Here is a 12,875-nt window from a genome sequence, read left to right on the forward strand (position 1 = left end):
ATAAGTAAGCTGCATGTTTGTATGCTGCCTGCCATTTTTCATGGCTACTTTAGTGTCGTGATTGACTCATAGTTTATATATCAACATTGAAATATACAAATTCCAATACCTATCCTTTGAGATAAATTCATTGTGCTGTAAGGAAGTGTTTTTGTTCAATTGCAAGTTTGTAGTGAAAGTGCAACAAGTTTTCTAATTGTAAGATTCTCATATTTTGCACGGCAAGTTAGCAGTATGTGCAACTTCATCAAACCCACTAAAGATTAGCCAGCAACAGTGACCTTCTGTGGTTTTCTCTTACCTACCCAGTTATCTCTTGCTGTTATAGTGCCATACCCTGGGAGATACTTTGCTCCTCCCTTACTCTGGACCCTGTGTTGATTTGTTTCTCTGACACAAGTTAATCATCATTTCCAGAAGGCAACGTAGCCATGCCTGGGAATCACTGGTGAGTTGAGAGGAGACTGGAGAGGCAGATGTCTGAGGCACATCAGTGCTAGAGAGATTAACAGCTCCTTCAGCAGCAGCAGCATTTTCAAGACATGATGCACCAGGAGCTGGCCTATTTCTCACAGTGCAGAGCATCTCTTGTTTGATTGAAAATAGTTTCATTAGCCTAACTTGGCCAGTATCTTTAGAAGTCCATCGTAATAAGTACTGTAGGTACCAACCAAATATGATGAAAATGTGTTTAGTATAATTTCCATGTTACTTATAAGTAAGCTGATTGTATGCTGCCTGCCTTTTTTCATGGATACCTTAAAGTTGTAAGTAACTCTTAGTTTTTATATCAACATTGAAATATAAAAATTAAAATACCTATCCTTTGACATAAATTCATTATGCTGCAAAGAAGTGCTTTTGTTCAATTGCAAGTTTGTAGTGAAAGTGCAACAGGTTTTTTAATTGTAAAATTCTGATGTTTTGCACTGCAGGTAAGTAGTATGTGCAACTTCATCAAACCCACTAAAGATAAGCCAGCAACAATGACCATCTGTGGTCGTCTCTTACCTACCCAGTCATATCTCGCTGTTATAATGCCATACCCTGGGAGACACTTTGCTCCTCCCTTCCTCTGGATCCCCGTGCTGATTTGTTTCTCTGACACAAGGTAATCATCATTTCCAGAAGGCAACGTAGCCATGCCTGGGAATCACTGGCAAGTTCAGAGGAGACTGGAGAGGCAGATGTCTCAGGCACGTCAGTTCTAGAGCGATTAACAGCTCCTTCAGGAGCAGCAGCACTTTCAAAACATGATGCACCAGGAGCTGGCCTATTTCACACAGTGCAGAGCATATCTTCCCAGATTGAAAATATCTTCATTATCCTAACTTGGCCAGTATCTTTAGAAGGCCATCATAATAAGTACTGTAGGTACCATCCATATTTAATGAAAATGTGTTTACTATAATCTTCATGTTACTTATAAGTAAGCTGATTGTTTGTATGCTGCCTGCTTTTTTTCATGGCTACTTTTGTGTTGTAAGTAACTCATAGTTTTTATATAAACAGTGAAATATAAGAATTGAATAGCCTATCCTTTGACATAATTTCAATGTGCTGCAGGGAAGGGCTTTTTTTCACTTGCAAATTTGTAGCGAAAGTGTTACTGGTTTTCTAATTGTAAAATTCTCATATTTCCACGGCAGGTTAGCAGTATGTGCAACTTCATCAAACGCACTAAAGATAAGCCAGCAACAGTGACTGTCTGTGGTCTTCTCTTACCTACCCAGTTATCTCTCGCTTTTATAGTGCCATACTCTGGGAGACATTTTGCTCTTCCCTTCCTCAGGATCCCTGTGTTGATTTGTTTCTCTGATGCAAGTTAATCATCATTTTCAGAAGGCAACGTAGCCATGCCTGGGAATCACTGGCGAGTTATGAGGAGACTGGAGAGTCAGATGTCTGAGGCACGTCAGTGCTAGAGCGATGAACAGCTCTTTCAGCAGGAGCAGCATTTTCAAGACATGATGCAACAAGAGCTGGCTTATTTCTCACAGTGAAGAGCATCTCTTGTTGGATTGAAAATATTTTCATTAGCCTAACTTGGCCAGTATCTTAAGAAGTCCATTGTAACAAGTACTGTAAGTACCATCCATATTTAATGAAAATGTGTTTATAATCTTCATGTTACTTATAAGTAAGGTGATTCTTTGTATGCAGCCTGCATTTTTTCATGGCTACTTTAATGTTGTAAGTAACTCATAGTTTTTATATAGATATTGAAATATAAAAATTGAAATACCTATCCTTTGACATAAATTCATTGTGCTGTAAGGAAGTGCTTTTTTTCAGTTGCATGTTTGTTGTGAAAGTGCAACAGGTTTTCTAATTGTAAACTTCTCATATGTTGCACGGCAGGTTAGCAGTATGTGCAACTTCCTCAAAGCCACTAAAGATAAGCCAGCAACAGTGACCATCTGTGGGCTTCTCTCACCTACCTAGTTATATCTCACTCTTGTAGTGCCATACCCTGGGAGACACTTTGCTCCTCCCTTCCTCAGGATCCCAGTGTTGATGTGTTCTCTCACGCAAGTTAATCATCATTTCCACAAGGCAATGTAGCCATGCCTTGGAATCACTTGCAAGTTCAGAGGAGACTGGAGAGGCAGATGTCTCAGGCACAACAGTGCTAGAGAGATTAACAGCTCCTTAAGCAGCAGTAGCATTTTCAAGACATGATGCACCAGGAGCTGGCCTATTTCTCACAGTGCAGAGCACCTCTTGGTGGATTGAAAATACTTTCTTTAGCTTAACTTGGCCAGTATCTTCAGAAGTCCATCGTAATAAGTACTGTAGGTACCATCCAAACATGATGAAAATGTGTTAAGCATAATCTTCATGTTACTTAGAAGTAAGCTGATTGTACGCTGCCTGCCTTTCTTCATGGCTACTTTAATGTTGTAACTCATAGTTTTTATATCAATATTGAAATATAAAAATTGAGATATCTATCCTTTGACTTAAATTCATTGTGCTGAAAGGAAGTGCTTTTGTTCAATTGCAAGTTTGAAGTGAAAGTGCAACAGGTTTTTAAATTGTAAAATTCTTTTTTTTTCACGGCAGGTAAGCAGTATGTGCAGCTTCATCAAACCCACTAAATATAAGCCAGCAGCAATGACCGTCTGTGGTCTTCTTTACTTACCCAGTTATGTTTCGCTGTTATAGTGCCATACCCTGGGAGACACTTTGCTCCTCCCTTCCTCAGGATCCTTGTGTTGATTTTTTTCTCTGATGCAAGTTAATCATCATTTCCAGAACGCAATGTAGCCATACCTGGGAATCACTGGCAAGTTCAGAGGAGACTGGAGAGGCAGATGTGTCAGGCACATCAGTTCTACAGCGATTAACAGCTCCTTCAGGAGCATAAGCATTTTCAAAACATGATGCACCAGGAGCTGGCCTATTTCTCACAGTGCAGAGCATATCTTCCTAGATTGAAAATATCTTCATTAGCCTAACTTAGCCAGTATCTTTAGAAGGCCATCATAATAAGTACTGTGGGTACCATCCATATTTAATGAAAATGTGTTTAGTATAATCTTTATGTTACTTATAAGTAAGCTGATTGTTTGTATGCTGCCTCCCTTTTTTCATGGCTACTTTTGTGTTGTAAGTAACTCATAGTTTTTATATAAACATTGAAATATAAAATTTTTTAATAAACTATCCTTTGAAATAATTTCATTTTGCTGTAGGGATGTGGTTTTTTTCAATTGGAAGTTTGTTGTGAAAGTGTTCCTAGTTTTCTAACTGTGAAATACTCATATTTCCATGGCAGGTTAGCAGTATGTGGAACTTCATCAAATCTACTAAAGATAAGCCAGCAACAGATACTGTCTGTGGTCTTCTCTTACCTACCCAGTTATCTCTCACTGTTATAGTGCCATACTCTGGGAGACACTTTGCTCTTCCCTTCCTCAGGATCCCCATGTTGATTTACTTCTCTGACGCAAGTTAATCATCATTTTCAGAAGGCAACATAGCCATGCCTGGTAATCACTGGTGAGTTCAGAGGAGACTGGAGAGGCAGATGTCTCAGGCACGTCAGTGCTAGAGCGATTAACAGCTCTTTCAGCAGCAGCAGCAGCAGCAGCATTTTCAAGACATGATGCCCCAGGAGCTGGCTTATTTCTCACAGTGCAGAGCATCTCTTGTTGGATTGAAAATATTTTCTTTAGCTTAACTTGGCCAGTATCTTCAGAAGTCCATCGTAACAAGTACTGTAAGTACCAACCATTATTTTTTATTTTTATTATACTCTGTCGCTGTCTCCCGCGTTTGCGAGGTAGCGCAAGGAAACAGACGAAAGAAATGGCCCACCCCCCCCCATACACATGTATATACATACGTCCACACACGCAAATATACATACCTACACAGCTTTCCATAGCTTACCCCAGACGCTTCACATGCCTTGATTCAATCCACTGACAGCACGTCAACCCCGGTATACCACATCGCTCCAATTCACTCTATTCCTTGCCCTCCTTTCACCCTCCTGCATGTTCAGGCCCCGATCACACAAAATCTTTTTCACTCCATCTTTCCACCTCCAATTTGGTCTCCCTCTTCTCCTTGTTCCCTCCACCTCCGACACATATATCCTCTTGGTCAATCTTTCCTCACTCATCCTCTCCATGTGCCCAAACCACTTCAAAACACCCTCTTCTGCTCTCTCAACCACGCTCTTTTTATTTCCACACATCTCTCTTACCCTTACGTTACTCACTCGATCAAACCACCTCACACCACACATTGTCCTCAAACATCTCATTTCCAGCACATCCATCCTCCTGCGCACAACTCTATCCATAGCCCACGCCTCGCAACCATACAACATTGTTGGAACCACTATTCCTTCAAACGTACCCATTTTTGCTTTCCGAGATAATGTTCTCGACTTCCACACATTCTTCAAGGCCCCCAGAATTTTCGCCCCCTCCCCCACCCTATGATCCACTTCCGCTTCCATGGTTCCATCCGCTGCCAGATCCACTCCCAGATATCTAAAACACTTCACTTCCTCCAGTTTTTCTCCATTCAAACTCACCTCCCAATTGACTTGACCCTCAACCTTACTGTACCTAATAACCTTGCTCTTATTCACATTTACTCTTAACTTTCTTCTTCCACACACTTTACCAAACTCAGTCACCAGCTTCTGCAGTTTCTCACATGAATCAGCCACCAGCGCTGTATCATCAGCGAACAACAACTGACTCACTTCCCAAGCTCTCTCATCCCCAACAGACTTCATACTTGCCCCTCTTTCCAAAACTCTTGCATTTACCTCCCTAACAACCCCATCCATAAACAAATTAAACAACCATGGAGACATCACACACCCCTGCCGCAAACATACATTCACTGAGAACCAATCACTTTCCTCTCTTCCTACACGTACACATGCCTTACATCCTCGATAAAAACTTTTCACTGCTTCTAACAACTTTCCTCCCACACCATATATTCTTAATACCAACCATATTTAATGAAAATGTGTTTATTATAATTTTCATGTTACTTATGAGTAAGCTGATTCTTTGTATGCTGCCTGCCTTTTTCATGGCTACTTTTGTGTTACAAGTAACTCATAGTTTTTATATGAATATTGAAATATATTGAAACACCTATCCTTTGACATAAATTCATTGTGCTGTAAGGAAGTGCTTTTGTTCAATTACAAGTTTGTAGTGAAAGTGCAATAGGTTTTCTAATTGTAAACTTCTCATATTTTGCACGGCAGGGTAGCAGTATGTGCAACTTTATCAAACCCACTAAAGATAAGCCAGGAACAGTGACCATCTGTGGTCTTCTCTTACCTACCCAGTTATCTCTCGCTGTTATAGTGCCATACCCTGGGAGACACTTTGCTCCTCCCTTCCTCTGGATCCCTGTGTTGATTTGTTTATTTGACACAAGTTGATAATTATTTCCAGAAGGCAAAGTAGCCATGCCTGGGAATCACTGGTGAGTTCAGAGGAGACTGGAGAGGCAGATGTCATAGGCACGTAAATGCTAGAGCGATTAACAGCTCAGGCCAGTATCACTAGGCAATGTAGCCATGCCTGGGAATCACTGGCGAGTTCAGAGGAGACTGGAGAGGCCGATGTCTTAGGCACGTAAATGCTAGAGCGATTAACAGCTCAGGCCAGTATCACTAGGCAATGTAGCCATGCCTGGGAATCACTGGCGAGTTCAGAGGAGACTGTAGGGGCAGATGTCTTAGGTATGTCTGTGCTAGAGAGATTAACCGCTCCTCAAGCAGCAGCAATATTTTAAAGACATGATGCACCAGGAGCTGGCCTATTTCTCACAGTGCAGAGCATCTCTTGTTGGATTGAAAATATTTTCTTTATCCTAACTTGGCCAGTATCTTCAGAAGTCCATCGTAACAAGTACTGTAAGTACCATTCATATTTAATGAAAATGTGTTTATTATAATTTTCATGTTACTTATAAGTAAGCTGGTTGTTTGTATGCTGCCTGCCTTTTTCATGGCTACTTTTGTGTTGCATGTAACCCATAGTTTTTATATAAATATTGAAGTATAAAAATTGAAATACCTATCCTTTGACATAAATTCATTGTGCTGTAAGGAAGTGCTTTTGTTCATTTGCAAGTTTGTAGTGAAAGTGCAATAGGTTTTCTAATTGTAAACTTCTCATATTTTGCACAGCAGGTTAGCTGTATGTGCACCTTCATCAAACCCACTAAAGATAAGCCAGGAACAGTGACCATCTGTGGTCTTCTCTTACCTACCCAGTTATCTCTCGCTGTTATAGTGCCATACCCTGGGAGACACTTTGCTCCTCGCTTCCTCAGGATGCCAGTGTTGATTTGTTTCTCTGATGCAAGTTAATCATCATTTCCATAAGGCAGTGTAGCCATGCCTGGGAATCACTGGCGAGTTCAGAGGAGACTGGAGAGGCAGATGTCTTAGGCACGTAAATGCTAGAGTGATTAACAGCTCAGGCCAGTATCACTAGGCAATGTAGCCATGCCTGGGAATCACTGGTGAGTTCAGAGGAGACTGGAGAGGCAGATGTCTTAGGCATGTCAGTGCTAGGGAGATTAACAGCTCCTTAAGCAGCAGCAGTATTTTAAAGACATGATGCACCAGGAGCTGGCCTATTTCTCACAGTGCAGAGCATCTCTTGTTGGATTGAAAATATTTTCTTTAGCCTAACTTGGCCAGTATCTTTAGAAGTCCATCGTAACAAGTACTGTAAGTATCATCTATATTTGATGAAAATGTGTTTATTATAATCTTCATGTTACTTATAAGTAAGCTAGTTGTTTGTAGGCTGCCTGCCTTTTTTCATGGCTGCTTTTGTGTTGCAAGTAACTCATAGTTTTTATATAAATACTGAAATGTAAAAATTGAAATAGCTATCCTTTGACATAAATTCATTGTGCTGTAAGGAAGTGCTTTTGTTCAGTTGAAAGTTTGTAGTGAAAGTGCAATAGGTTTTCTAATTGTAAACTTCTCATATTTTGCACGGCAGGTAGGCAGAATGTGCAAATTCATCAAACTCACTAAAGATAAGCCAGCAACAGTGACCATCTGTGGTCGTCTCTTACCTACCCAGTTATCTCTCGCTGTTATAGTGCCATACCCTGGGAGACACTTTGCTCCTCCCTTCCTCTGGATCTCCGTGTTGATTTGTTTCTCTAACACAAGTTGATAATTATTTCCAGATGGCAAAGTAGCCATGCCTGGGAATCACTGGTGAGTTCAGAGGAGACTGGAGAGGCAGATGTCTTAGGCACGTCAATGGTAGAGCGATTAACAGTTCAGGACAGTATCACTAGGCAATGTAGCCATGCCTTTGAATCACTGGTGGGTTCAGAGGAGACTGGAGAGGCAGATGTCTTAGGCACGTAAATGCTAGAGCGATTAACAGCTCAGGCCAGTATCACTAGGCAATGTAGCCATGCCTGGGAATCACTGGTGAGTTCAGAGGAGACTGGAGAGGCAGATGTCTTAGGCATGTCAGTGCTTGAGAGATTAACAGCTCCTTAAGCAGCAGCAGTATTTTAAAGACATGATGCACCAGGAGCTGGCCTATTTCTCACAGTGCAGAGCATCTCTTGTTGGATTGAAAATATTTTCTTTAGCCTAACTTGGCCAGTACCTTCAGAAGTCCATCGTAACAAGTACTGTAAGTATCATCCATATTTGATGAAAATGTGTTTATTGTAATCTTCATGTTACTTATAAGTAAGCTGGTTGTTTGTAGGCTGCCTGCCTTTTTTCATGGCTGCTTTTGTGTTGCAAGTAACTCATAGTTTTTATATAAATACTGAAATGTAAAAATTGAAATAGCTATCCTTTGACATAAATTCATTGTGCTGTAAGGAAGTGCTTTTGTTCAGTTGAAAGTTTGTAGTGAAAGTGCAATAGGTTTTCTAATTGTAAACTTCTCATATTTTGCACGGCAGGTAGGCAGAATGTGCAAATTCATCAAACTCACTAAAGATAAGCCAGCAACAGTGACCATCTGTGGTCGTCTCTTACCTACCCAGTTATCTCTCGCTGTTATAGTGCCATACCCTGGGAGACACTTTGCTCCTCCCTTCCTCTGGATCTCCATGTTGATTTGTTTCTCTGACACAAGTTGATAATTATTTCCAGATGGCAAAGTAGCCATGCCTGGGAATCACTGGTGAGTTCAGAGGAGACTGGAGAGGCAGATGTCTTAGGCACGTCAATGGTAGAGCGATTAACAGTTCAGGCCAGTATCACTAGGCAATGTAGCCATGCCTTTGAATCACTGGTAGGTTCAGAGGAGACTAGAGAGGCAGATGTCTTAGGCACGTAAATGCTAGAGCGATTAACAGCTCAGGCCAGTATCACTAGGCAATGTAGCCATGCCTGGGAATCACTGGCGAGTTCAGAGGAGACTGAAGAGGCAGATGTCTTAGGCACGTCAGTGCTAGAGAGATTAACAGCTCCTTAAGCAGCAGCAGTATTTTAAAGACATGATGCACCAGGAGCTGGCCTATTTCTCACAGTGCAGAGGATCTCTTGTTGGATTGAAAATATTTTCTGTAGCTTAAGTTGGCCAGTATCTTCAGAAGTCCATCGTAACAAGTACTGTAAGTACCATCCATATTAAATGAAAATGTGTTTATTATAATCTTCATGTTACTTATAAGTAAGTTGATTGTTTGTATGCTGCCTGCCATTTCTCATGGCTACTTTTGTGTTGCAAGTAACTCATAGCTTTTATATAAATATTGAAATATAAAAATTGATATACCTATCCTTTGACATAAATTCATTGTGCTGTAAGGAAGTGCTTTTGTTCAATTGCAAGTTTGTAGTGAAAGTGCAATAGGTTTTCTAATTGTAAACTTCTCATATTTTGCACGGCAGGGTAGCAGTATGTGCAACTTCATCAAAGCACTAAAGATAAGCCAGGAACAGTGACTATCTGTGGTCTTCTCTTACCTACCCAGTTATCTCTCGCTGTTATAGTGCCATACCCTGGGAGACACTTTGCTCCTCGCCTCATCAGGATACCAGTGTTGATTTGTTTCTTGGATGGAAGTTAATCATCATTTCCACAAAGCATTGTATCCATGCCTGGGAATCACTGGTGTGTTCAGAGGAGACTGGAGACACAGATGTCTTAGGCACGTAAATGCTAGAGTGATTAACAGCTCAGGCCAGTATCACTCGGCAATGTAGCCATGCCTGGGAATCACTGGTGAGTTCAGAGGAGACTGGAGAGGCAGATGTCTTAGGCATGTCAGTGCTTGAGAGATTAACAGCTCCTTAAGCAGCAGCAGTATTTTAAAGACATGATGCACCAGGAGCTGGCCTATTTCTCACAGTGCAGAGCATCTCTTGTTGGATTGAAAATATTTTCTTTAGCCTAACTTGGCCAGTACCTTCAGAAGTCCATCGTAACAAGTACTGTAAGTATCATCCATATTTGATGAAAATGTGTTTATTATAATCTTCATGTTACTTATAAGGAAGCTGGTTGTTTGTAGGCTGCCTGCCTTTTTTCATGGCTGCTTTTGTGTTGCAAGTAACTCATAGTTTTTATATAAATACTGAAATGTAAAAATTGAAATAGCTATCCTTTGACATAAATTCATTGTGCTGTAAGGAAGTGCTTTTGTTCAGTTGAAAGTTTGTAGTGAAAGTGCAATAGGTTTTCTAATTGTAAACTTCTCATATTTTGCACGGCAGGTAGGCAGAATGTGCAAATTCATCAAACTCACTAAAGATAAGCCAGCAACAGTGACCATCTGTGGTCGTCTCTTACCTACCCAGTTATCTCTCGCTGTTATAGTGCCATACCCTGGGAGACACTTTGCTCCTCCCTTCCTCTGGATCTCCATGTTGATTTGTTTCTCTGACACAAGTTGATAATTATTTCCAGATGGCAAAGTAGCCATGCCTGGGAATCAGTGGTGAGTTCAGAGGAGACTGGAGAGGCAGATGTCTTAGGCACGTCAATGGTAGAGCGATTAACAGTTCAGGCCAGTATCACTAGGCAATGTAGCCATGCCTTTGAATCACTGGTGGGTTCAGAGGAGACTAGAGAGGCAGATGTCTTAGGCACGTAAATGCTAGAGCGATTAACAGCTCAGGCCAGTATCACTAGGCAATGTAGCCATGCCTGGGAATCACTGGCGAGTTCAGAGGAGACTGAAGAGGCAGATGTCTTAGGCACGTCAGTGCTAGAGAGATTAACAGCTCCTTAAGCAGCAGCAGTATTTTAAAGACATGATGCACCAGGAGCTGGCCTATTTCTCACAGTGCAGAGGATCTCTTGTTGGATTGAAAATATTTTCTGTAGCTTAAGTTGGCCAGTATCTTCAGAAGTCCATCGTAACAAGTACTGTAAGTACCATCCATATTAAATGAAAATGTGTTTATTATAATCTTCATGTTACTTATAAGTAAGTTGATTGTTTGTATGCTGCCTGCCATTTCTCATGGCTACTTTTGTGTTGCAAGTAACTCATAGCTTTTATATAAATATTGAAATATAAAAATTGATATACCTATCCTCTGACATAAATTCATTGTGCTGTAAGGAAGTGCTTTTGTTCAATTGCAAGTTTGTAGTGAAAGGGCAATAGGTTTTCTAATTGTAAACTTCTCATATTTTGCACGGCAGGTTAGCAGTATGTGCAACTTCATCAAAGCACTAAAGATAAGCCAGGAACAGTGACTATCTGTGGTCTTCTCTTACCTACCCAGTTATCTCTCGCTGTTATAGTGCCATACCCTGGGAGACACTTTGCTCCTCGCCTCATCAGGATGCCAGTGTTGATTTGTTTCTTGGATGGAAGTTAATCATCATTTCCACAAAGCATTGTATCCATGCCTGGGAATCACTGGTGTGTTCAGAGGAGACTGGAGACACAGATGTCTTAGGCACGTAAATGCTAGTGTGATTAACAGCTCAGGCCAGTATCACTAGGCAATGTAGCCATGCCTGGGAATCACTGGTGAGTTCAGAGGAGACTGGAGAGGCAGATGTCTTAGGCATGTCAGTGCTAGGGAGATTAACAGCTCCTTAAGCAGCAGCAGTATTTTAAAGACATGATGCACCAGGAGCTGGCCTATTTCTCACAGTGCAGAGCATCTCTTGTTGGATTGAAAATATTTTCTTTAGCCTAACTTGGCCAGTACCTTCAGAAGTCCATCGTAACAAGTACTGTAAGTACCATCCATATTAAATGAAAATGTGTTTATTATAATCTTCATGTTACTTATAAGTAAGCTGATTGTTTGTATGCTGCCTGCCTTTTTTCATGGCTTCTTTTGTGTTGCAAGTAACTCATAGTTTTTATATGAATATTGAAATATAAAGATTGAAATACCTATCCTTTGACATAAATTCATTGTGCTGTAAGGAAGTGCTTTTGTTCAATTGCAAGTTTGTAGTGAAAGTGCAATAGATTTTCTGATTGTAAACTTCTCATATTTTGCACGGCAGGTTAGCAGTATGTGCAACTTCATCAAACCCACTAAAGATAAGCCAGCAACAGTGACCATCTGTGGTTGTCTCTTACCTACCCAGTTATCTATTGCTGTTATAGTGCCAAACCTTGGGAGAAACTTTGCTCCTCCCTTCCTCTGGATCCCCATGTTGATGTGTTTCTCTGACACAAGTTATTCATTATTTCCAGAAGGCAAAGTAGCCATGCCTGGGAATCATTGGTGAGTTCAGAGGAGACTGGAGAGGCAGATGTCGTAGGCATGTCAATGGTAGAGCGATTAACAGCTCAGGCCAGTATCACTAGGCAATGTATCCATGCCTGGGAATCACTGGCGAGTTCAGAGAAGACTGGAGAGGCAGATGTCTTAGGCATGTAAATGCTAGAGCAATTAACAGCTCAGGTCAGTATTACTAGGCAATGTAGCCATGCCTGGGAATCACTGGTAAGTTCAGAGGAGACTGTAGAGGCAGATGTCTTAGGGATGTCAGTCCTAGAGAGATAAACAGCTCCTTAAGCAGCAGCAGTATTTTAAAGACATGATGCACCAGGAGCTGGCTTATTTCTCACAGTGCAGAGCATCTCTTGTTGGATTGAAAATATTTTCTTTAGCCTAACTTGGCCAGTATCTTCAGAAGTCCATCGTAACAAGTACTGTAAGTACCATCCATATTTAATGAAAATGTGTTTATTATAATTTTCATGTTACTTATAAGTAAGCTGATTCTTTGCATGCTGCCTTCCTTTTTCATGGCTACTTTTGTGTTGCAAGTAACTCATAGTTTTTTTTATAAATATTGAAATATAAAAATTGAATTACCTATCCTTTGACATAAATTCATTGTGCTGTAAGGAAGTGCTTTTGTTCAATTGCAAGTTTGTAGTGAAAGTGCAATAGGTTT

The 12,875-nt window shown here is 40.8% G+C and overlaps 1 long non-coding RNA gene across 27 annotated transcripts in view; it reads left to right on the forward strand.

The window, feature by feature from the left end:
* Window positions 1-12,875, forward strand: part of LOC139763434 (uncharacterized) — a 33,026-nt gene that overhangs the window by 5,481 nt on the left and 14,670 nt on the right. For 15 of the 27 annotated variants that reach the window (XR_011716130.1, XR_011716134.1, XR_011716141.1 and 12 more), the window contains 10 exons: window positions 418-1,370; window positions 1,843-2,084; window positions 2,362-4,225; window positions 5,750-6,406; window positions 6,683-8,168; window positions 8,449-9,105; window positions 9,386-9,930; window positions 10,211-10,867; window positions 11,148-11,692; window positions 12,166-12,629. This is a non-coding gene — a long non-coding RNA (uncharacterized lncRNA). The remainder of the gene's footprint in view (window positions 1-417; window positions 1,371-1,842; window positions 2,085-2,361; window positions 4,226-5,749; window positions 6,407-6,682; window positions 8,169-8,448; window positions 9,106-9,385; window positions 9,931-10,210; window positions 10,868-11,147; window positions 11,693-12,165; window positions 12,630-12,875) is intronic. The other 12 variants (XR_011716121.1, XR_011716126.1, XR_011716125.1 and 9 more) reach the window with 12 other exon arrangements.

This window comes from Panulirus ornatus, chromosome 47 (assembly GCF_036320965.1).
Source record: "Panulirus ornatus isolate Po-2019 chromosome 47, ASM3632096v1, whole genome shotgun sequence".
In the NCBI taxonomy this organism is placed as follows: Eukaryota; Metazoa; Arthropoda; class Malacostraca; order Decapoda; family Palinuridae; genus Panulirus; species Panulirus ornatus.